Here is a 26,790-nt window from a genome sequence, read left to right as displayed (position 1 = left end):
CCCCGCGGCCTCCTGCCCGTCGGACATGCCCTAATGAAAAAAGCAATAAAAATTTATTCAAACACAACTCTAAACCAAACATGTAAAATGTCTAAAAATGCCTGTAATATTGAATCTATGTGAGTTTTACCAGAATCAGGTATTGTGGTAAGGTTAACATTTACAAAAAATAGGTTTTACTCATAATAACAGTATAACTGCCACATTCAATTTGACATTTATTTAAACATAACTCCTAAACCACATGTGCACAATGGCTAATAATGCCTGGAGAAATGTCTCTTTGTGAGTTTTACTGGAAAAAAATATTTTTTAAGGTTTGTACAGATACAAGTTATTTTTTTTTATTCAATATGACAGTATTACTGTCATACTAAATATGAAAGTTATATAAACATTACTCCAAAACCAAACATGCATTATGTCTAAAATGCCTGTGATATTGTATCCATGTGAGTTTTAGTAGAATCATTTGTTTTCATAAGGTTTGCAATTACAAAATATGGGTTTTACTCACTATGACAGTATACTGTCAAACTCAATCTGACGGTTATTTAAACATAAGTCCTAAACCACACATCCAAATGGCTAATAATGCCTTAGTTATGTATCTTTGTGAGCTTTACTAGAAAAAATATATTTTTTTAATGTTTGCAATGACACAAGTTAGTTTTTTACTTAATATGACAGTATAACTGGCATACTAAATCCATCCATTTTCTTCCTGCTTATCCGAGGTCAGGTTGCAGGGGCAGCAGCCTAAGCAGAGAAGCCCAGACTTTCCTCTCCCCAGCCACTTTGTCCAGCTCTTCTCGGGGGATCCCAAGGCGTTTTCAGGCCAGCCAGGAGACATAAATAGATAGATAGATAGATAGATAGATAGATAGTACTTTATTGATTCCTTCAGGAGAGTTCCCTCAGGAAAATTTAAATTCCAGCAGTAGTGTACAAAATTGTAAAAAGTGAAAAGTAAATAATGGGGGTATAAATTTAAACAAAATAGAAACATATTACAATAGAATAAAAATAAAAAGCAACAATGAGAATAAAAATATAACAGTAAAATAAGAATATAACAAGAGAAACTAGGCAGTAGTGACCATGTTTTGAAAAAATATTGCACTCTTATTGATTTGCATCCCCTGTCATCCTAGTAGCCCCCCTCCCCCCAGAGAAAGGTTGTACAGTCTGCTGGCGTGTGGGACAAAGGACAGCCGCCTCAGGAAGTACAGCTCTGTCCTTTCCTGTACACGTGGTCTGTGTTAACAGTCCAGTCCAGCTTATTGTCCACCCACACCCCAAGGTACTTGAATGATCGTCTTCCCAATGTGTCCTGGGTCTTCCCCGTGGCCTCCTGCCGGTCGGCCTTGCCCTAACGAAAATAGCAATAAAAAATGTATTCAAACACAACTCCTAAACCAAACATGTAAAATGTCTAAAAATGCCTGTAAAATTGAATCTATGTTTTACTAGAATGAGTTGTTTTTATAAGGTTTGCAAATACAAAATTAGGTTTTACACATAATGACAGTATAACTGCCACACTCAATATGACAGTTATTTAAACATAACTCCTAAACCACACATGAAAAATGTCTAATAATGCGTGAAGAAATGTATCTTTGTGATTTTTATTAGAAACGTTTTGTTTTGTGAGGTTTGCAAAGACACAAGTTAGTTTTTTTTACTCAATATCTGTGACGAGCACAAAAGTCCAATAACAAAACACCACTCGGGTTCAGATCCGGGCGGCCATTCTTCCCAATCACCCCTCTCCAGGTTTCACTGTTGTTGCCAGGATGAGCGTTGAAGGTCCCCAGTAGAACGAGGGAATCACCCGGTGGAGCACTTTCCAGTACTCCCTCCAGTGAATCCAAAAAGGGTGGGTACTCTGAGCTGCAGTTTGGCGCGTAAGGCCAAACAACAGTCAGGACCCGTCCCCACCCGAAGGCGGAGGAAAGCTACCCACTGGTCCACTGGGTTGAACTCCAACGTGCAGGCTTTGAGCCGGGGGGCAACAAGAATTGCCACCCGAGCCCGTCGCCTCTCAACGCAAGCATTATAACTCCAAAACAAGAAATGCTAATAATGCTTGGAAAAATGTATCTTTGTTAGTTTTACTAGAATAATAATCTTTTGTAAGGTTTGCAGACACAAGTTTTTTTTTTTTTTACTCAATATGACAGTATAACTGTCATACTAAATATGAAAGTTGTATAAACATATCTCCAAAACCAAACATGCAATCCATCTAAAGATGCCTGTAATATTGAATCTATGAAAAATAGTTTTTTTTACTCATTATGACAGTATAACTGTCATACTAAATCCATCCATTTTCTTCCGCTTATCCGAGGTCGGGTTGCGGGGGCAGCAGCCTAAGCAGAGAAGCCCAGACTTCCCTCTCCCCAGCCACTTTGTCCAGCTCTTTTCGGGGGATCCCGAGGTGTTCCCAGGCCAGCCTGAGACATAGTCTTCCCAATGTGTCCTGGGTCTTCCCCGTGGCCTCCTGCCGATCGGACTTGCCGTAACGAAAAAAGCAATAAAAATGTATTCAAACATGTGAAATGGCTAAAAATGCCTGTAATATTGAATCGATGTGAGTTTTACTAGAATCAGTTGTTTTTGTAAGGTTTGCAAATACAAAAATTTGGTTTTACACATAATAACAGTGCAACTGCCACAATCAATATGACAGTTATTTAAACATATTTCCTAAACCACACATGAAAAATGTCTAATAATGCTTGGAAAAAATTATTTTTGTGAGTTTTACTGGAAAAACATAGTTTGTAATGTTTGTAAAGACACAAGTTAGTTGTACTCAAGATGACAGTATAACTGTCATAATACATATGAAAGTTATATAAACATAATTCCAAACATGCATTATGTCTAAAAATACCTGTAAAATTGTATCCATGTGAGTTTTACTAGAATAATTTTTTTTTGTCGTTACTAAATCCATCCATTTTCTTCCGCTTAACCGAGGTCGGGTTGCGGGGGCAGCAGCCTAAACAGAGAAGCCCAGACTTCCCTCTCCCAAGCCACTTCTTCCAGCTCTTCTCGGGGGATCCTGAGGCGTTCCCAGGCCAGCCGGGAGACATAATCTTCCCAATGTGTCCTGGGTCTTCCCCGTGGCCTCCTGCCGGTCGGACTTGCCCTAAACACCTCCCTCGGGAGGCGTTCGGGTGGCATCCTGAGCAGATGCCCGAACCACCTCATCTGGCTCCTCTCAATGTGGAGGAGCAGCGCCTTACTTTGAGTTCCTCCCGGATGACAGAGCTTCTTATCCTATCTCTAAGGGAGAGACCCGCCACCCGGCGGAAGAAACTCAATTTGGCCGCTTGTACCCGTGATCTTGTATTTTCGGTCAAAACCATGACCATGGGTGCAGGATGGGAATGTAGATCGACCGGTAAATTTAGAGCTTTTAATTCTGGCTCAGCTCCTTCTTCACCACAATGGATCGATATAGCGTCCTCATTAATGAAGACGCCGCACCGATCCGCCTCACTCGTGAACAAGACTCCTAGGTACTTGAACTCCTCCACTTGGGGCCATCTAGTATGTGCCATCGCCTCCTCAACCTGGAAATGGCACCCCACCCTTTACCGGGCGAGAACCATGGAGGTGCTGATTCTCATCCCAGTCGCTTCATACTCGGCCATCCAATGAGAGCTGGAGATCCTGGCCACTTAAGCCATCAGGACCACATCAACTGCAAAAAGCAGAGACCTAATCCTGCAACCACCAAACCGGATCCCCTCAACGCCATGACTGCGATTCTGTCCATAAAAGTTAATAACAGAATCGGTGACAAAGGGCAGCCTTGGGCCGCCCAGGCTGCCCTTTGTGTGGTTTAGTCCAACCCTCACTGGAAAGAGGTCCGACTTACTGCCGGCAATGCGGACCAAGCTCTGACACTGATCATACAGGGAGCGACCCGCCACAATCAGACAGTCCGATACCCCATACTCTTGTCTTTGAGCCGGGGGGACAACAAGAATTGCCACCCCAGCCTCTCATTGCTTGCAACGCCATAGTGGAAGAGAGTCCAGCCCCTCTCGAGAGAACAGGTTCCTGTGCGTCGAAGTGAGTCCAACTTTATCGAGCCGGAACTTCTCCACCTCGCACACCAGCGCAGGCTCCTTTCCTCCCAGCGAGGTGACATTTCACGTCAGAAGAGCTAGCTTATGTAGCCGATGATCGGACCGCCAAGTGCCCTGCCTTCGGCTGCCGCTCAGCTCACACTGCACCCGACCTCTATAACCCAGCCCATGAGTGGTGAGCCCATTGGAGGAGGGAACCACGTTGCTTCATTGAGCTGAGCCAGCCAACAGGCGCTCGCCATCGTGCCCCACCTCTGGGCCTGGCTCCACAGGGGAGCCACGGTGACCCGCGTCCGGGCGAGGAAAAATCTAGGACCTCGATTTGTACTTTTCATAAAGGTCTTTGAGCTGCTCTTTGTCTGATCCCTCACCTAGGACCTATTTGTCTTGGGAGAGCCTACGAGGGCCCACAGAAGCCCACAGACAGCATAGCTCCTAGGATCAGTGGGACACGCAAACTCCTCTACCACGATAAGGTGGCGGCTCAGAAAGGAGGTTATATAAACATAACTCCAAAACCAAACATGCATTATGTCTAAAAATGCCTAAAATATTGTATCTGTGTGACTTTTACTAGAATCGGTTGTTTTTGTAAGGTTTGTAAATACAAACATTTGGTTTTACTCACTATGGTAAATGGGTTATACTTGTATAGCGCTTTTCTACCTTCAAGGTACACAAAGCGCTTTGACACTATTTTTACATTCATCCATTCACACACACATTCACACACTGATGGCGGGAGCTGGCATGCAAGGCCCTAACCACAACCCATCAGGAGCAAGGGTAAAGTGTCTCCCTCAAGGACACAACGGACGTGACGAGGTTGGTAGAAGGTGGGAATCGAACCAAGAACCCTCAAGTTGCTGGAACGGCCACTCTCCCAACAGCGCCACGCCTTCCCCATGTATACTGTCTCTGTCTCTGTATCTGACAGTTATTTAAACATAACTCCGAAACCACACATGCAAAATGGCTAATAAAAGAAATGTATCTTTGTGAGTTTTACTGGAAAAAAATATTTTGTAAGGTTTGCAAAGACACAAATCTTTTTTTTTTTTTTTTACTTAATATGACAGTATAACTGTCATACTAAATATGAAAAGTTATAAACCTAACTCCAAAACCAAACCTGCATTATGTCTAAAAATACCTGTAATAGTGTATATTTGTGAATTTTACTAGAATCAGGAAGTTTATAAGGTTTACAAATATAAAAATTAGGTTTTACTCATAATGACAGTATAACTGCCACACGCAATATGACAGTTATTTAAAAACTCCTAATCCACACAAGCAAAATGAGCTAATATTGCCTGAAATATTGCATTCGTGTGAGTTTTACTCGAAACATATGCTTTTTTAAGGCTTGCAAACACAAACAGTAGTTTTTTACTCAAAATGACAGTAATGTTCTTAAAATTCTGAGATAATGCGAAAAAAGCAAAAAAAACGTATTCCAACATAATTCCTAAACCAACAATGCAAAATGTCTAAAAATGCCTGTAATATTAAATCCATGTGAGTTTTACTGGAATCAGCTGTTTTAGTAAGGTTTGCAAAAACTAAAATTAGGTTTTACTCTTTATGAATGTAAACTGTCACACTCAATACGACAGTCATTTAATCATAACTCCTAAACTACTCATGCAAAATGGCTAACAATGTTTGAAATAATGGATCCTTGGGAGTTTTCCTCGAAACATATGCTTTTTAAGGCTTGCAAAAACAAAAAGTTTTTTTTTACTCAATATGACAGTAATAAATGATAAATGATAAATGGGTTGTACTTGTATAGCGCTTTTCTACCTTCAAGGTACTCAAAGCGCTTTAACACTACTTCCACATTTACCCATTCACACGCACATTCACACACTGATGGAGGGAGCTGCCATGCAAGGCGCTACCAGCACCCATCAGGAGCAAGGGTGAAGTGTCTTGCTCAGGACACAACGGACATGACGAGGTTGGGGATTGAACCAGGGACCCTTGGGTTGCGCACGGCCACTCTGCCACTGCGCCACGCCGTCCCTAATGTTCTTAAAATCCTGAGATAATGCGAAAAAAAGCAATAAAAATGTATTCAATCATAATTTCTAAACTAAACATGCACAATGTGTAAAAATGCCTGTAATATTGAATCCATGTGAGTTTTACTAGAATCAGTTGTTTTAGTAAGGTTTGCAAAAACAAAAATGAGGTTTTACACTTTATGAAAGTAAACTGTTGCACTCAATATGACATTTATTTAATCATAACTCCTAAACTACAAATGCAAAATGTATAATGATGCCTCAAATAATGCATTCTACGCAGTTTTTTTCGAAACATTTGCTTTTTCAAATCTTGCAAACACAAAAAGTAGTTTTTTACTCAATATGACAGTAATATTCCTAAAATCCTGAGATAATGCGAAAAAAGCAATGAAAATATATTCAATCATATTTCCTAAATCAAACATGCAAAATGTGTAAAAATGCCTGTAGTATTGAATCCATGTGAGTTTTACTAGAATCGGTTGCGTTTCAAATTTTTGCAAATACAAAAATTAGTTGTTTTTTTTCCATGATAATGTACACTCAATATGAGAGTAAATTAAACATAACTCCTAAACTACACTTAAAAATGAGCTAATATTGCCTGAAATAATGCATTCTTGTGAGTTTTACTCGAAACATATGCTTTTTTAAGGCTTGCTAACACAAAAAGGAGTTTTTTACTCAATATGACAGTAATGTTCTTAAAATCCTGAGATAATGCGAAAAAAGCAATAAAAATGTATTCCAACATAATTCCTAAACCAACAATGCGAAATGTGTAAAAATGCCTGTAATATTGAATCCATGTGAGTTTTACTAGAATCAGTTGTTTTAGTAAAGTTTGCAAAAACAAAAATTAGGTTTTACTCTTTATGAAAGTAAACTGTCACACTCAATATGACAGTTATTTAATCATAACTCCTAAACTACACATGCAAAATGGCTAATAATGCTGGAAATAATGCATCCTTGGGAGTTTTCCTCGAAACCTATGCTTTTTTAAGGCTTGCAAACACAAAAAGTGTTTTTTACTCAATATGACGGTAATCTTCTTAAAATCCTGAGATAACTAAATATTGTTTTAGTAGAATCAGTTATTTTTGTAAGGTTTGCAAATACAAAAACTAAGTTTTACTCACTATGACAGTATACTTTCACACTCAATATATTAAAAATAACTCCTAACTACTTATGCAAAATGGTTAATGATGCCTCAAATAATACATTCTACTGAGTTTTACTCTAAACATATGCTTTTTTAAATGTTGCAAACACAAAAAGTATTTTTTTACTCAATAGACAGTTATATCCCTAAAATCCTGAGATAATGCGAAAAAAGCAATAAAAATGTATTCAAACATAATTTCTAAACTAAACATGCAAAATGTGTAAAAATGCCTGTATTATTGAATCCATGTGAGTTTTACTAGAATCAGTTGTTTTTGTAAGGTTTGCAAAAAAAAAAAAAGATTTTTTTCACCATGACAATGTACACTCAATATGACAGTAAATTAAACATTACTCCTAACTACACATAAAAATGAGCTAATATTGCCTGAAATAATGCATTCTTGTGAGTTTTACTCGAAACATATGCTTTTTTAAGGCTTGCAAACACAAAAAGTAGTTTTTTACTCAATATGACAGTAATGTTCTTAAAATCCTGAGATAATACGAAAAAAGCAATAAAAATGTATTCCAACATAATTCCTAAACCAACAATGCAAATTGTCTAAAAATGCCTGTAATATTAAATCCATGTGAGTTTTACTAGAATCAGTTGTTTTTGTAAGGTTTGCAAATACAAAAATTAAATTTTACTCACTATGACAGTATACTTTCACACTCAATATGACAGTAATTTAAAAATAACTCCTAACTACACATGCAAAATGGCTAATGATGCCTCAAATAATGCATTCTACTGAGTTTTACTCCAAACACATGCTCTTTTAAATCTTGCAAACACAAAAAGTAGTTTTTTACTCAATATGACAGTTATATTCCTAAAATCCTGAGATAATGCGAAAAAAGCAATAAAAATGTATTCAATCATATTTCCTAAATCTAACATGCAATATGTGTAAAAATGCCTGTAATATTGAATCTATGTGAGTTTTACTAGAATCAGCTGTGTTTGAAATTTTTGCAAATACAAAAATTAGTGTTTATTCACCATGACAAAGTACACTCAATATGACAGTAAATTAAACATTACTCTTAAACTACACATAAAAATGAGCTAATATTACCTGAAATAATGCATTCTTGTGAGTTTTACTCGAAACATATGCTTTTTTAAGGCTTGCAAACAAAAAATTGGTTTTTTACACAATATGACTTTAATGTTCCTAAAATCCTGAGCTAATGCGAAAAAAGCAATAAAAATGTTCCAACATAATTCCTAAACCAACAATGCAAATGTTCTAAAAATGCCTGTAATATTAAATCCATGTGAGTTTTAGTAGAATCAGTTATTTTTGTAAGGTTTGCAAATACAAAAACTAAGTTTTACTCACTATGACAGTATACTTTCACACTCAATATGACAGTTATTTAAAAATAACTCCTAACTACTTATGCAAAATGGTTAATGATGCCTCAAATAATACATTCTACGGAGTTTTACTCTAAACATATGCTTTTTTAAATCTTGCAAACACAAAAAGTATTTTTTTACTCAATAGACAGTTATATCCCTAAAATCCTGAGATAATGCGAAAAAAGCAATAAAAATGTATTCAAACATATTTCCTAAGTCAAACATGCAATATGTGTAAAAATGCCTGTAATATTGAATCCATGTGAATTTTACTAGAATCAGCTGTGTTTGAAATTTTTGCAAATAAAAAAATTGTTTTTTTCACCAGGACAATGTACACTCAATATGACAGTAAATTAAACATAACTCCTAACATACACATACAAATGAGCTAATATTGCCTGAAATAATGCATTTTTGTGAGTTTTACTCGAAACATATGCTTTTTTAAGGCTTGCAAACACAAAAAGTAGTTTTACTCAATATGACAGTTTAATTCCTAAAATCCTGAGATAATGCGAAAAAAGCAATAAAAAATGTATTCCATCATAATTTCTAAACCAAACAGGCAAATTGTCTTAAAATTACTGTAATATTGAATGCATGTGAGTTTTATTAGAATCAGTTGTTTTTGTAAGGTTTGTAAATACAAAAAATAGGTTTTACGTACTATGACAGTTATTTAAACTATGTGTACCTTTGTGAGTTTTACTAGAAAAAATATATTTTGAATGTTTACAAAAACAAAAGTTAGTTTTTTTTTACTCAATATGATAGTATAACTGTCATACCAAATCCATCCATTTTCTTCCGCTTATCCGAGGTCGTGTTGCGGTGGCTGCAGCCTAAGCAGAGAAGCCCAGACTTCCCTATCCCCAGCTACTTCGTCCAGCTCTTCTCGGGGGATCCCGAGGCGTTCCCAAGCCAGCCAGCTGATATAATCTTCCCCATGTGTCCTGTGTCTTCCCCGTGGCCTCCTGCCGTTTGGACTTGCATTAACAAAAAAAGCAATACAAATGTATTCAAACACAACTCCTAAACAAAACATGTAAAATGTCTAAAATGCCTTTTATATTGAATCTATGTGAGTTTTACTAGAATCAGTTGTTTTTGTAAGGTTTGCAAATACAAAAAATAGGTTTAACACTTAATGACAGTATAACTGCCACACTCAATTTGAAAGTTATTAAAACGTAACTCCTAAACTACACAAGAACATTTTCTAATAATGCATGAAGAAATGCATCTTTTGTGAGTTTTACTAGTAACATTTTCTTTTGTAAGCATTGCAAAGACACAAGTTAGTTTGTTTTACTCACTATGACTTTACTGTCACACTCAATATGACAGTTATTTAAACATAACTCCTAAACCGCACATACAAAATGGCTAATAATGCCTGTAGAAATGTATCTTTGAGTTTTACTGGGAAAAATATTTTGTAAGGTTTGTAAAGACACAAGTTAGTTTTTTGTTTTTTTTACTCAATATGACAGTAAATGATAAATGGGTTGTACTTGTATAACGCTTTTCTACCTTCAAGGTACTCAAAGCGCTTTGACACTACTTCCACATTTACCCATTCACACACACATTCACACACTGATGGAGGGAGCTGCCATGCAAGGCGCTAACCAGCACCCATCAGGAGCAAGGGTGAAGTGTCTTGCTCAGGACACAACGGACATGACGAGGTTGGTACTAGGTGGGGATTGAACCAGGGACCCTCGGGTTGCGCACGGCCACTCTCCCACTGCGCCATGCCATAATTAGTATTACTGTAATACTAATTATGAAAGTTATATAAACACAACTCCAAAACCAACCAAACCATTATGTCTAAAAATGCCTGTGATATTGTATCTGAGTTTTACTAGAATCAATTGTTTTTGTAAGGTTTGCAAATACAAAATTTAGGTTTTACTCACTATGACAGTTATTTAAACATAAATCCTAAACCTCACATGCAAAATGGCTAATAATGCCTGTAGAAATGTATCTTTGTGAGTTTTACAGGGAAAAATATTTTGTAAGGTTTGTAAAGACACAAGTTAGTTTTTTTTTTTTTACTCAATATGACAGTATTACTGTAATACTAAATATGAAAGTTATATAAACAGAACTCCAAAACCAAATATGCATTATGTCTAAAAATGCATATCGCAAAAAGTGCTGCCTGACCAGGGCTCAGAAAATTTGCAAAGACTCCTCCCACCCCCACCAAGGACAGTTTTCACTGCTGGACTCTAGAAAGAAGTTCCGCAGCCTCCGAATCAGAACCTCCAGCTTCTGTAACAGCTTCTTCCCTCAGGCGGTAAGACTCTTAAACGCATCATAATTAAATCATCTCCTCAACTCCCCTCAAAATGAATTAACTCGCTGGAATTAAAAAAACAATATAACATACACCCATAAACGTGGGCGTATGTGGAAAAAGTGCAATATATTTATCTGCACAGTACTCTATTTATCTATTTATATATATCTATACATATGTATTTATATATATATATATATATATATATATATATATATATATATATATATATATATATATATATATATATATATATATATATATATATATATATACATACATATATATATATATATATATAAATATATATATATATATTTATATATTTATTTATTATTTATATGTATTTATTTATATATGCACCTTATTGCTTTTTTATCCTGCACTACCATGAGCTTATGTAACGAAATTTTGTTATCTGTGCTGTAAAGTTCAAATTTAAATGACAATAAAAAGAATGTCTAGGTCTTTACCGGAATAATGATCTTTTGTAAGGTTTGCAAAGACAAAAGTTAGTTGTTTTTTTACTCAATGTGACAGTATAACAGTCATACTAAATATGAAAGTTGTAAAAACATAACTCCAAAACCAAACAAGCAATCCGTCTAAAAATGCATGTAATATTGAATCTATGTGAGTTTTACCAGATTCAGGTATTTTGGTAAGGTTTACAATTACAACAATTAGGTTTTACTCATGACAGTATACCTGCCACATTCAATTTGACATTTATTTAAACATAACTCCTAAACCACACATGCACAATGGCTAATAATACCCTGGGGAAATGTCTCTTTGTGAGTTTTACTAGAAAAAATATATTTTGTAAGGTTTGTAAGGACACAAGTTAGTTTTTTTTACTCAATATAACAGTATAGCTGTCATACTATATATGAAAGTTATATAAACATTACTCCAAAACCAAACATGTATTATGTCTAAAAATGCCTGTAATATTGTATCTGTGTGAGTTTTACTAGAATCAGTTGTTTTTGTAAGGTTTTCAAATACCAAAATTAGGTTTTATTTACTTTGACAGTTATTTGAATATAACTCCTAAACAACAAATGCGAAATGGCTAATAATGCTTGGAGAAATGGATCTTTGTTTGTTTTACTAGAATGATTATATTTTGTAAAGTTTGCAAAGACACAAGTTAGTTTTTTTTACTTAATATGACAGTATAACTGTCATACTAAATCCATCCATTTTCTTCCGCTTATCCGAGGTCAGGTTGCGGGGGCAGCAGCCTAAGCAGAGAAGCCCAGACTTCCCTCTCCCAAGCCACTTCGTAAGGCTCTTCTCGGGGGGATCCTGAGGCGTTCCCAGGCCAGCCGGCTTACATAGTCTTCCCAATGTGTCCTCTGTCTTCCCCGTGGCCTCCTGCCGGTCGGACTTGCCCTAACGAAAAAAGCAATAAAAATGGATTCAAACACAACTCCTAAACCAAATATGTATAATGTCTAAAATGCCTGTAATATTGAATCAATGTGAGTTTTACTAGAATCAGTTGTTTTTGTAAGGTTTGCAAAAACAAAAATTAGGTTTAACACTTAATGACTGTATGACTGCCACACTCAATATGACAGTTATTTAAACATAACTCCTAAACTACACATGAGCATTTTCTAATAATGCATGAAGAAATGTATCTTTGTGAGTTTTACTAGTAACATTTTCTTTTGTAAGGTTTGCAAAGACACAAGTTAGTTTGTTTTACTCACTATGACTTTACGGTCACACTCCATATGGCAGTTATTTAAACATAACTTCTAAACCACACATGCAAAATGGCTAATAATGCCTGTTGAAATGTATCTTTGTGAGTTTTACTGGGAAAAAATATTTTGTAAGGTTTGTAAAGACACAAGTTAGTTTTTTTAATTAAATATAACAGTATAGCTGTCATACATATGAAAGTTATAAAAACATAACTCCAAAACCAAACATGCATTATGTTTAAAAATGCCTGCAATATTGTATCTGTGTGAGTTTTACTACAATCAGTTGTTTTTGAAAGGTTTGCAAATACAAAATTTAGGTTTAAATCACTATGACAGTTATTTAAACATAACTCCTAAACAACAAATGCAAAATAGCTAATAATGCTTGGAGAGATGTATCTTTGTTATAGAGAGCCTGCTGACCAACAGCATCTCTGTCTGGACTGGAGCCTGCAGTGCCTCAGACTGGAAGTATCTCCAGAGAGTGGTGAGGACGGCGGAAAAGATCATCAGGACTCCTCTTCCTCCTATCCAGGAGATCGCAAAAAGTGCTGCCTGACCAGGGCTCAGAAAATTTGCAAAGACTCCTCCCACCCCCACCAAGGACCGTTTTCACTGCTGGACTCTAGAAAGAGGTTCCGCAGCTTCCGAAGCAGAACCTCCATGTTCTGTAACAGCTTCTCCCTCAGGCCGTAAGACTCTTGAACGCATCATAATTAAAATATCTCCTCAACTCCCCTCAAAATGAATTAACTCGCTGGAATGAAAAAGACAAGATAACATACATCCATAAACGTGGGTGCATGTAAAAAAGGGCAATATATTTATCTGCACAGTAATCTATTTATCTATTTATATATATTTATTATATATATATATATATATATATATATATATATATATATATATATATATATATATATATATATATATATATATAGTATTTATATATTATTTATATATATTTATTTATCGAAATATGCACCTTATTGCTTTTTTATCCTGCACTACATTTCGTTCTTATCTGTGCTGTAAAGTTCAAATTTGAATCACAATAAAAAGAAAGTCGAAGTCGAAGTCTAAATCTTTACTAGAATAACGATCTTTTGTAAGGTTTGCAAAGACACAAGTTAGTTTTTATTACTCAATATGACAGTATTACTGTAATACTAAATATGAAAGTTATACAAACACAACTCCAAAATCAAACATGCATTATGTCTAAAAATTTCTGCAATATTGTATCCATGTGAGTTTTACTAGAATCAGTTGTTTTTGTAAGGTTTGCAAATACAAAAATTAGGTTTTACTCTCTATGACAGTTATTTAAACATAACTCCTAAACAACAAATGCAAAATGGCTAATAATGCTTGGAGACTTTGTTAGATTTACTAAAACAATGATCTTTTGTATGGTTTGCAAAGACACAAGTTTGTTTTTTGTACTCAATATGATAGTTGTATAAACATAACCCCAAATCCAAACATGTAATCTGTCTAAAAATGCCTGTAATATTGAATCTTTGTGAGTTTTACCAGAATCAGGTATTTTGGTAAGGTTTAAAATTACAAAAATTAGGTCATAATGACAGTATTACTGCCACATTCAATATGACAGTTATTTAATTATAACTCCTAAACCACACATGTAAAATGGCTAATAATGCCTGTAGATATGTATCTTTATGAGTTTTACTAGAAAAAATATATTTTGTAAGGTGTGCAAAGACACAAGTTAGTTTTTTTTTACTTAATATGACAGTATAACTGTCATACTAAATCCATCCATTTTCTTCCGCTTATCCGAGGTCGGGTTGCAGGGGCAGCAGCCTAAGCAGAGAAGCCCGGTCTTCGCTCTCCCCAACCACTTCGTCCAGCTCTTCTCGGGGGATCCCGAGGCGTTCCCAGCCCAGCCGGGAGACATAGTCTTCCCAATGTGTCCTGGGTCTTCCCCGCGGCCTCCTGCCCGTCGGACTTGCCCTAATGAAAAAAGCAATAAAAATGTATTCAAACACAACTCTAAACCAAACATGTAAAATGTCTAAAAATGCTTGTAATATTGAATCTATGTGAGTTTTACCAGAATCAGGTATTGTGGTAAGGTTAACATTTACAAAAATTAGGTTTTACTCATAATAACAGTATAACTGCCACATTCAATTTGACATTTATTTAAACATAACTCCTAAACCACATGTGCACAATGGCTAATAATGCCTGGAGAAATGTCTCTTTGTGAGTTTTACTGGAAAAAAATATTGTTTAAGGTTTGTACAGATACAAGTTAGTTTTTTTTATTCAATATGACAGTATTACTGTCATACTAAATATGAAAGTTATATAAACATTACTCCAAAACCAAACATGCATTATGTCTAAAATGCCTGTGATATTGTATCCATGTGAGTTTTAGTAGAATCATTTGTTTTCATAAGGTTTGCAATTACAAAATATGGGTTTTACTCACTATGACAGTATATTGTCACACTCAATCTGACGGTTATTTAAACATATGTCCTAAACCACACATGCAAAATGGCTAATAATGCCTTGAGTTATGTATCTTTGTGAGTTTTGCTAGAAAAAATATATTTTGTAATGTTTGCAAAGACACAAGTTAGTTTTTTACTTAATATGACAGTATAACTGTCATACTAAATCCATCCATTTTCTTCCTGCTTATCCGAGGTCAGGTTGCGGGGGCAGCAGCCTAAGCAGAGAAGCCCAGACTTTCTTCTCCCCAGCCACTTCGTCCAGCTCTTCTCGGGGGATCCCAGGCGTTTTCAGGCCAGCCAGGAGACATAGATAGATAGATAGATAGATAGATAGATAGATAGATAGATAGATAGATAGATAGATAGATAGATAGATAGATAGATAGTACTTAATTGATTCCTTCAGGAGAGTTCCCTCAGGAAAATTTAAATTCCAGCAGTAGTGTACAAAATTTTAAAAAGTGAAAAGTAAATAATGGGGTTATACATTGAAACAAAATAGAAACATATTACAATAGAATAAAAATAAAAAGCAACAATGAGAATACAAATATAACAGTAAAATAAGAATATAACATGAGAAACTAGGCAGTAGTGACCATGTTTTGAAAAAATATTGCACTCTTATTGATTTGCATCCCCTGTCATCCTAGTAGCCCCCTCCCCCCAGAGGAGAGTTGTACAGTCTAATGGCGTGTGGGACAAAGGACAGCCGCCTCAGGAAGTACAGCTCTGTCCTTTCCTGTACAAGTGGTCTGTGTTAACAGTTCAGTCCAGCTTATTGTCCACCCACATCCCAAGGTACTTGAATGATAGTCTTCCCAATGTGTCCTGGGTCTTCCCCCTGGTCTCCTGCCGGTCGGCCTTGCCCTAACAAAAATAGCAATACAAAATGTATTCAAACACAACTCCTAAACCAAACACGTAAAATGTCTAAAAATGCCTGTAAAATTGAATCTATGTTTTACTAGAATCAGTTGTTTTTATAAGGTTTGCAAATACAAAATTAGGTTTTACACATAATGACAGTATAACTGCCACACTCAATATGACAGTTATTTAAACATAACTCCTAAACCACACATGAAAAATGTCTAATAATGCGTGAAGAAATGTATCTTTGTGATTTTTATTAGAAACGTTTTCTTTTGTGAGGTTTGCAAAGACACAAGTTAGTTTTTTTTACTCAATATGACAGTGTAACTGCCACACTCACTATGACAGTTATTTAAACATAACTCCTAAACTCATACTTGCCAACAATGAGACCTCCGATTTCAGGAGGTGGGGGTGGGGAAGGCGTGGTCGGGGGTGGGGTGGGGTCGTGGTTGGGGGTGTGGTTAAGAGGGGAGGAGTATATTTAGAGCTAAAATTCACCAAGTCAAGTATTTCAAATATATATACATATATATATATATATATATATATATATATATTTATATATATATATATATATATATATATATATATATATATATATATATATATATATATATATATATATATATATATGTATATATAAATATATATATATATAAATAAAGTTGATTTGATTTGATTTGATATATATATATATATATATATATATATATATATATATATATATTAAATATATATATATATATAAAAAAAAAAATATATATATATATATATATACACACATATATAAGAAAAACTTGACTTTCAGTGAATTCTAGCTATATATATATATATATATATATATATATATATATATATATATATATATATATAAATAAAATAAATACTTGAATTTCAGTTTTCATTTATTTACACATATACACACACATAACACTCATCTACTCATTGTTGAGTTAAGGGTTGAATTGTCCATCCTTGTTCTATTCTCTGTCACTATTTTTCTAACCATGCTGAACACCCTCTCTGATGATGCATTGCTGTGTGGCACGCACAAAAGTGCTTTCATCAAATGCACGAGAGTCTGGAATTTTCCACCCCTCCTGAGCATGGCCAAAAACCGGTCAATCTTTGCTTCCTGAGGAAGATCTTCACTGCCAAGCACTTGGTACTCCACTACTTCTTCCCGGAGGCTATCCAGGTCCAATCGCAGCTGCGGCTTGGAACTTATAAGCGTGTTTCTTCATCTTACTCGTCGTCGGCGTCGCCATGGCTGTATCTTCCGCGTTCTTCTGCTCCGTCTCCTTGTTGTGTGCGCAGTTGTGCACTGCACTCTCTAAAAGCCCTGGATGTTATTGTCACATATGCATGTACAGTAGATGGCAGTATTGCCCTGTTTAAAGAGTGTCACAACATTGCTGTTTACGGCAGACAAACTGCTTTACGGTAGACGAAAACGTGACTGCTGTTGTTTAGTGTTGTTACCGCGCTGGGAGGACGTTAATGAAACTACCTAACAATAAACCCACATAAGAAACCAAGAACTCGCCCTCGATCATTCTACAGTTATAACGTGATTGGGCAGGCATGCTGTTTATATCGTGGGAAAGCAGACGTGAATACAGGCTGTCCTCACTCAGGTCAGCCTGAATTTCGGGAGATTTTCGGGAGAAAATTTGTCCCGGGAGGTTTTCGGGAAAGGCGCTGAATTTCGGGAGTCTCCTGGAAAATCCAGGAGGCTTGGCAAGTATGCCTAAACTACACATAAAAATGGCTAATAATGCCTGAAATAAGGCATTCTTGTGAGTTTTACTCGAAACATATGCTTTTTTAAGGCTTGCAAACACAAAAAGTATTTGTTTTCCTCAGTATGACAGTAAAGATCTTAAAATCCTGATATAATGCGAAATAAGCAATAACAATGTATTCCATCATAATTCCTACACCAAATAAGCAAAATGTCTAAAAATTCCTGTAATATTGAATCTGTGTGAGTTTTACTAAAATCAGTTGTTTTGGTAAGGTTTACAAATACAAAAATGAGGTTTTACTCTTTATGACAGTTATTTAAACATAACTCCATCCATCCATCCATCCATTTTCTTCCGCTTATCCGAGGTCGGGTCGCGGGGGCTGCAGCCTAAGCAGGGAAGCCCAGACTTTTTTCTCCCCAGCCACTTCGTCCAGCTCCTCCCGGGGGATCCCGGGGCGTTCCCAGGCCAGCCGGGAGAGATAAGCTTCCCGTTTCCTGGGTCTTCCTGGGCCTCCTACCGGTCGGACGTGCCCGAAACACCTCCCTAGGGAGGCGTTCGGGTGGCATCCTGACCAGATGCCCGAACCACCTCATCTGGCTCCTCTCGAAATGGAGGAGCAATGGCTTTACTTTGAGCTCCTCCCGGATGACAGAGCTTCTCACCCTATCTCTAAGGGAGAGCCCCGCCACCCGGCGGAGGAATCTCATTTCGGCCGCTTGTACCCGTGATTTTGTCCTTTCGGCCATGACACAAAGCTCATGACCATAGGTGAGGATGGGAACGTAGATCGACCGGTAAATCGAGAGCTTTGCCTTCCGGCTCAGCTCCTTCTTCACCACAACGGATCAATACAGCGTCCGCATTACTGAAGACGCCGCACCGTTCCGCCTGTCGATCTCACGATCCACCCTTCCCTCACTCGTGAAGAAGACTCTGAGGTCCTTGAACTCCTCCACTTGGGGCAAGATCTCCTCCACCCTTTTCCGGGTGAGAACCATGGACTCGGACTTGGAGGTGCTGATTCACATCCCAGTCACTTCACACTCGTCTGCGAACCGCTACAGTGAGGGCTGAAGATCTTGGCCAGATGAAGCCATCAGGACCACATCATCTGCAAATAGCAGAGACCTAATCCTGCAGACACCAAACCGGATCCCCTCAACGCCCTGACTGCGCCTAGAAATTCTGTCCATAAAGGTTATGAACAGAATCGGTGACAAAGGGCAGCCTTGGCGGAGTCCAACCCTCACTGGAAACGGGTCCGACTTACTGCCGGCAATGCGGACCAAGCTCTGACTCTTGCAAAGGGAGCGAACCGCCACAATAAGACAGTCGTTACCCCATACTCTCTGAGCACTCCCCACAGGACTTCCCGGGGTAAATGGTCAAATGCCTTCTCCAAGTCCATAAAGCACATGTAGACTGGTTGGGCAAACTCCCATGCACCCTCAAGGACCCTGCCGAGAGTATAAAGCTGGTCCGCAGTTCCACGACCAGGACGTAAACCACACTGTTACTCCTGAATCTGAGGTTCGACTATCCGGCGTAGCCTCTTCTCCAGTACACATGAATAGACCTTACCGGGAAGACTGAGGAGTGTGATCTCACGATAGTTGAAACATACCCTCTGGTTCCCCTTCTTAAAGAGAAGAACCACCACCCAGGTCTCCCAATCCAGAAGTACCACCCCCGATGTCCACGCGATGTTGCAGAGTGTTGTCAACCAAGACAGCCCCACAGCATCCAGAGCCTTAAGGAACTCCGGACGGATCTCATCCACCCCCAGGGCGTTGCCATTGAGGAGCTTTTTGACCTCAGCCCCAGAAATAGGAGAGCCCAACACAGATTCCCCAGGCACTGCTTCCTCATAGGAAGACATGTTGGTGGGAATAAGGAGGTCTTCGAAGTACTCCCTCCACCGATCAATAACAGCTGCAGTAGAGGTCAGCAGCGCACCATCCTCACCATACACGGTGTTACAGTGCACTGCTCCCCCCCCTTGAGCCGGCGGATGGTGGTCCAGAATCGCTTCGAAGCCGTCTGGAAGTCGTTTTCCGTGGCTTCTCCAAACTCCTCCCATGTCCGAGATTTTGCCTCTGCGACCGCTGAAGCCGCACTTCGCTTGGTCTGTCGGCTGCCTCTGGAGTCCCATGAGCCAAAAGGACCCGATAGGCTCTTTCTTCAGCTTGACGGCATCCCTCACTGCTGGTGTCCACCAGCGGGTTCTAGGATTAGCGCCACGACAGGCACCAAACTCCTTGCGGCCACAGCTCCAATCAGCCGGCTCGACAAGAGAGGCACGGAACATGGTCCACTCAGACGCAATGTCCAGCGCTTCCCTCGTGACATGGTCAAAGTTCTTCCGGATGCGTTCCCAGCAAACCCTCACAATGCGTTTGGGCCTGCCAGGTCTGTCAGGCATCCTCCCCCACCATCGCAGCCAACTCACCACCATGTGGTGATCGGTAAAAAGCTCCGCCTCTCTCTTCACCCGAGTGTCCAAAACATAAGACCGCAAATCCGATGGCACAACTACAAAATCGATCATGGAACTGCGGCCTAGGGTGTCCTGGTGCCAAGTGCACATATGGACACCCTTATGTTTGAACTTGGTGTTTGTTATTGGCAATCTGTGACGGGCACAAAAGTCCAATAACAAAACACCACTCGGGTTCAGATCCGGGCGGCCATTCTTCCCAATCATGCCTCTCCAGGTTTCACTGTTGTTGCCAAGATTAGCGTTGAAAGCCCCCAGTAGAACGAGGGAATCACCCGGTGGAGCACTTTCCAGTACTCCCTCGAGTGAATCCAAAAAGGGTGGATACTCTCAGCTGCCATTTGGCGCGTAAGGCCAAACAACAGTCAGGACCCGTCCCCCCACCCGAAGGCGGAGGAAAGCTACCCACTGGTCCACTGGGTTGAACTCCAATGTGCAGGCTTTGAGCCGGGGGGCAACAAGAATTGCCACCCGAGCCCGTCGCCTCTCAACGCAAGCATTATAACTCCAAAACAACAAATGCTAATAATGCTTGGAAAAATGTATCTTTGTTAGTTTTACTAGAATAATAATCTATTGTAAGGTTTGCAGACACAAGTTTGTTTTTTTACTCAATATGACAGTATAACTGTCATACTAAATCCATCCATTTTCTTCCGCTTATCCGAGGTTGGGTTGCGGGGGCAGCAGCCTAAGCAGAGAAGCCCAGACTTCCCTCTCCCCAGCCACTTTGTCCAGCTCTTCTCGGGGGATCCCGAGGCGTTCCCAGGCCAGCCTGAGACATAGTCTTCCCAATGTGTCCTGGGTCTTCCCCGTGGCCTCCTGCCGAGCGGACTTGCCCTAACGAAAAAAGCAATAAAAATGTATTCAAACATGTGAAATGTCTAAAAATGCCTGAAATATTGAATCTATGTGAGTTTTACTAGAATCAGTTGTTTTTGTAAGGTTTGCAAATACAAAAATTTGGTTTTACACATAATAACTGTATAACTGCCACATTCAATATGACAGTTATGTAAACATATTTCCTAAACCACACATGAAAAATGTCTAATAATGCCTGGAAAAAATTATTTTTGTGAGTTTTACTGGAAAAACATAGTTTGTAATGTTTGTAAAGACACAAGTTAGTTTTACTCAAGATGGCAGTATAACTGTCACAATACATATGAAAGTTATATAAACATAATTCCAAAACCAAACATGCATTATGTCTAAAAATACCTGTAAAATTGTATCCATGTGAGTTTTACTAGAATCATTTTTTTTTGTCGTTACTAAATCCATCCATTTTCTTCCGCTTAACCGAGGTCGGGTTGCGGGGGCAGCAGCCTAAACAGAGAAGCCCAGACTTTCCTCTCCCCAGCCACTTCTTCCAGCTCTTCTCGGGGGATCCTGAGGCGTTCCCAGGCCAGCCGGGAGACATAATCTTCCCAATGTGTCCTGGGTCTTCCCCGTGGCCTCCTGCCGGTCAGATTTGCCCTAAACTTCCTTTGGGAGGCGTTCGGGTGGCATCCTGAGCAGATGCCCGAACCACCTCACCTGGCTCCTCTCAATGTGGAGGAGCAGCGCTTTACTCTGAGTTCCTCCCGGGTGACAGAGCTTCTTATCCTATCTCTAAGGGAGGGACCCGCCACCCGGCGGAGGAAACTCAATTTGGCCGCTTGTAGCCGTGATCTTGTCTTTTCGGTCAAAACCATGACCATGGGTGCAGGATGGGAATGTAGATCGACCGGTAAATTTAGAGCTTTTAATTCTTGCTCAGCTCCTTCTTCACCACAATGGATCGATATAGCGTCCTCATTACTGAAGACGCCGCACCGATCCGCCTGTGGATCTCATGATCCACTCTTCCCTCACTCGTGAACAAGACTCCTAGGTACTTGAACTCCTCCACTTGGGGCCATCTATGTATGTGCCATCGCCTCCTCAACCTGGAAATGGCACCCCACCCTTTACCGGGCGAGAACCATGGACTCGGACTTGGAGGTGCTGATTCTCATCCCAGTCGCTTCATACTCGGCCATCCAATGAGAGCTGGAGATCCTGGCCAGTTGAAGCCATCAGGACCACATCATCTGCAAAAAGCAGAGACCTAATCCTGCAACCCTCAAACCGGATCCCCTCAACGCCATGACTGCGCCTAGAAATTCTGTCCATAAAAGTTAACAACAGAATCGGTGACAAAGGGCAGCCTTGGTCCGCCAAGGCTGCCCTTTGTGTGGTTTAGTCCAACCCTCACTGGAAAGAGGTCCGACTTACTGCCGGCAATGCGGACCAAGCTCTGACACTGATCATACAGGGAGCGACCCGCCACAATCAGACAGTCCGATACCCCATACTCTTGTCTTTGAGCCGGGGGGACAACAAGAATTGCCACCCAAGCCTCTCATTGCTTGCAACGCCATAGTGGAAGAGAGTCCAGCCCCTCTCGAGAGAACAGGTTCCTGTGCGTCGAAGTGAGTCCAACTATATCTAGCCGGAACTTCTCCACCTCGCACACCAGCTCAGGCTCCTTCCCTCCCAGCGAGGTGACATTTCACGTCAGAAGAGCTAGCTTATGTAGCCGATGATCGGACCGCCAAGTGCCCTGCCTTCGGCTGCCGCTCAGCTCACACTGCACCCGACCTCTATAACCCAGCCCATGAGTGGTGAGCCCATTGGAGGAGGGAACCACGTTGCTTCATTGAGCTGATCCAGCCAACAGGCCTTCGCCATCGTGACCCACCTCTGGGCCTGGCTCCACAGGGGAGCCACGGTTACCCGCGTCCGGGCGAGGAAAAATCTAGGACCTCGATTTGTACTTTTTATAAAGGTCTTTGAGCTGCTCTTTGTCTGATCCCTCACCTAGGACCTATTTTTCTTGGGAGAGCCTACGAGGGGGCATAGAAGCCCACAGACAGCATAGCTCCTAGGATCAGTGGGACACGCAAACTCTTCTACCACGATAAGGTGGCGGCTCAGGAAGGAGGTTATATAAACATAACTCCAAAAAAAATTGCGAAAAAAGCAATAAAACTGTATTCCAACATAATTCCTAAACCAACAATGCAAATTGTCTAAAAATGCCTGTAATATTAAATCCATGTGAGTTTTACTAGATTCAGTTGTTTTTGTAAGGTTTGCAAATACAAAAATTAAGTTTTACTCTATGACAGTATACTTTAACACTCAATATGACAGTTATTTAAAAATAACTCCTAACTACTTATGCAAAATGGCTAATGATGCCTCAAATAATGCATTCTACGGAGTTTTACTCTAAACACATCCTTTTTTAAATCTTGCAAACACAAAAAGTGTTTTTTACTCAATATGACGGTAATCTTCTTAAAATCCTGAGATAATGCGAAAAAAGCAATAAAAATGTATTCCATCATAATTTCTAAACTAAACATGCAAAATGTGTAAAAATGCCTGTATTATTGAATCCATGTGAGTTTTACTAGAATCAGTTGTTTTTGTAAGGTTTGCAAATAAAAAAAATAGTTTTTTTTCACCATGACAATGTACACTCAATATGACAGTAAATTAAACATAACTCCTAAACTACACATAAAAATGAGCTGATATTGCCTGAAATAATGCATTTTTGTGAGTTTTACTCGAAACATATGCTTTTTTAAGGCTTGCAAACACAAAAAGTAGTTTTTTACTCAATATGACAGTAATGTTCTTAAAATCCTGAGCTAATGCGAAAAAAGCAATAAAAATGTATTCCAACATAATTCCTAAACCAACAATGTAAAATGTCTAAAAATGCCTGTAATATTAAATCCATGTAAGTTTTACTAGAATCAGTTGTTTTAGTAAGGTTTGCAAATACAAAAATTAGGTTTTACTCTGTCAAACTCAATATGACAGTTATTTAATCATAACTCCTAAACTACACATGCAATATGGCTAATAATGCTTGAAATAATGCATCCTTGTGAGTTTTACTCGAAACATATGCTTTTTTAAGGCTTGCAAACACAAAAAGTAGTTTTTTACTCAATATGACAGTAATGTTCTTAAAATCCTGAGATAATGCGAAATAAGCAATAAAAATGTATTCTAACATAATTCCTTAACTAACAATGCAAAATGTCTAAAAATGCCTGTAATAATAAATCCATGTGAGTTTTACTAGAATCAGTTGTTTTTGTAAGGTTTGCAAATACAAAAATTAAGTTTTACTCACTATGACAGTATACTGTCACACTCAATATGACAGTTATTTAAAAAAAACTCCTAACTACACTTGCAAAAAGGCTAATGATGCCTCAAATAATGCATTCTACGGAGTTTTACTCTAAACACATGCTTTTTTAAATCTTGCAAACACAAAAAGTAGTTTTTTACTAAATGGACAGTTATATTCCTAATATCCTGAGATAATGCGAAAAAAGCAATAAAAATGTATTCAATCATATTTCCTAATTTAAAAATGCAATATGTGTAAAAATGCCTGTAATATTGAATCCATGTGAGTTTTACTAGAATCAGCTGTGTTTGAAATTTTTGCAAATACAAAAATTAGTTTTTTTTCACCATGACAATGTACACTCAATATGACAGTAAATTAAACATTACTCCTAAACTACACATAAAAATGAGCTAATATTGCCTGAAATAATGCATTCTTGTGAGTTTTACTCGAAACATATGCTTTTTTAAGGCTTGCAAACACAAAAAGTAGTTTTACTCAATATGACAGTTTAATTCCTAAAATCCTGAGATAATGTGAAAAAAGCAATAAAAAATGTATTCCATCATAATTTCTAAACCAAACAGGCAAATTGTCTATATTATATATATATATATATATTGAATGCATGTGAGTTTTACTAGAATCAGTTGTTTTTGTAAGGTTTGCAAATATAAAAAATAGGTTTTACTTACTATGACAGTTATTTAAACTATATGTATCTTGAGTTTTACTAGAAAAAATATATTTTGAATGTTTACCAAAACAAAAGTTAGTTTTTTTTTACTCAATATGGTAGTATAACTGTCATACTAAATCCATCCATTTTCTTCCGCTTATCCGAGGTCGTGTTGCGGGGGCTGCAGCCTAAGCAGAGAAGCCCAGATTTCCCTATCCCCAACTACTTCTTCCAGCTCTTCTCGGGGGATCCCGAGGCGTTCCCAGGCCAGCCAGCTGATATAATCTTCCCAATGTGTCCTGTGTCTTCCCCGTGGCCTCCTGCCGTTTGGACTTGCCTTAACAAAAAAAGCAATACAAATGTATTCAAACACAACTCCTAAACAAAACATGTAAAATGTCTAAAATGCCTTTAATATTGAATCTATGTGAGTTTTACTAGAATCAGTTGTTTTTGTAAGGTTTGCAAATACAAAAATTAGGTTTTACACTTAACTTTATAACTCAATATGTGTGGCAGTTATACTACCACACTCAATATGACAGTTATTTAAACATAACTCCTCAACTACACATGACCATTTTCTAATAATGCATGAAGAAATGTATCTTTATGAGTTTTACTAGTAACATTTTCTTTTGTAAGGTTTGCAAAGACACAAGTTAGTTTTTTTACTCACTTTGACAGTATACTGTCACACTCAATTTCAGTTATTTAAACATAACTCCTAAACCAAACATGCAAAATGGCTAATAATGCCTGTAAAATAGTATCTCTGTGAGTTTTACTGGGAAAACATATTTTGTAAGGTTTGTAAAGACAAGTTTTTTTGTTTTTTTTTACTGAATAAGACAGTATTACTGTAATACTAAATATGAAAGTTGTATAAACACAACTCCAAAACCAAACATGCATTATGTCTAAAAATGCCTGTGATATTGTATCTGTGAGATTTACTAGAATCAATTGTTTTTGTAAGATTTGCAAATACAAAATTTAGGTTTTACTCACTATGACAGTTATTTAAACATAAATCCTAAACAACAAATGCAAATAGCTAATAATGCTTGGAGAACTGTATCTTTGTTATTGAGAGCCTGCTGACCAACCATCTCTGTCTGGACTGGAGCCTGCAGTGCCTCAGACTGGAAGTCTCTCCAGAGAGTGGTGAGGACGGCGGAAAAGATATTCAGGAATCCTCTTTCTCCTATCCAGGAGATCGCAAAAAGCGCTGCCTGACCAGGGCTCAGAAAATTTGCAAAGACTCCTCCCACCCCCACCGAGGACTGTTTTCACTGCTGGACTCTAGAAAGAGGTTCCGCAGCCTCCGAAGCAGAACCTCCAGCTTCTGTAACAGCTTCTTCCCTCAGGCCGTAAGACTCTTGAACGCATTATAATTAAATTATCCCCTCAATTCCCCTCAAAATGGATTAACTTGCTGGAATAAAAAAACACAATATAACATACACCCATAAACGTGGGCGCATGTGGAAAAAGTGCAATATATTTATCTGCACAGTAATCTTTTTATTTATTTATTTATATATATTTAAGTATATTTATTTA

Source organism: Nerophis lumbriciformis, linkage group LG02 (genome assembly GCF_033978685.3).
Source record: "Nerophis lumbriciformis linkage group LG02, RoL_Nlum_v2.1, whole genome shotgun sequence".
Taxonomy (NCBI): Eukaryota; Metazoa; Chordata; class Actinopteri; order Syngnathiformes; family Syngnathidae; genus Nerophis; species Nerophis lumbriciformis.
The sequence above is the reverse complement of the archived record's forward strand: the minus strand, read 5'-3'. Positions refer to the sequence as shown.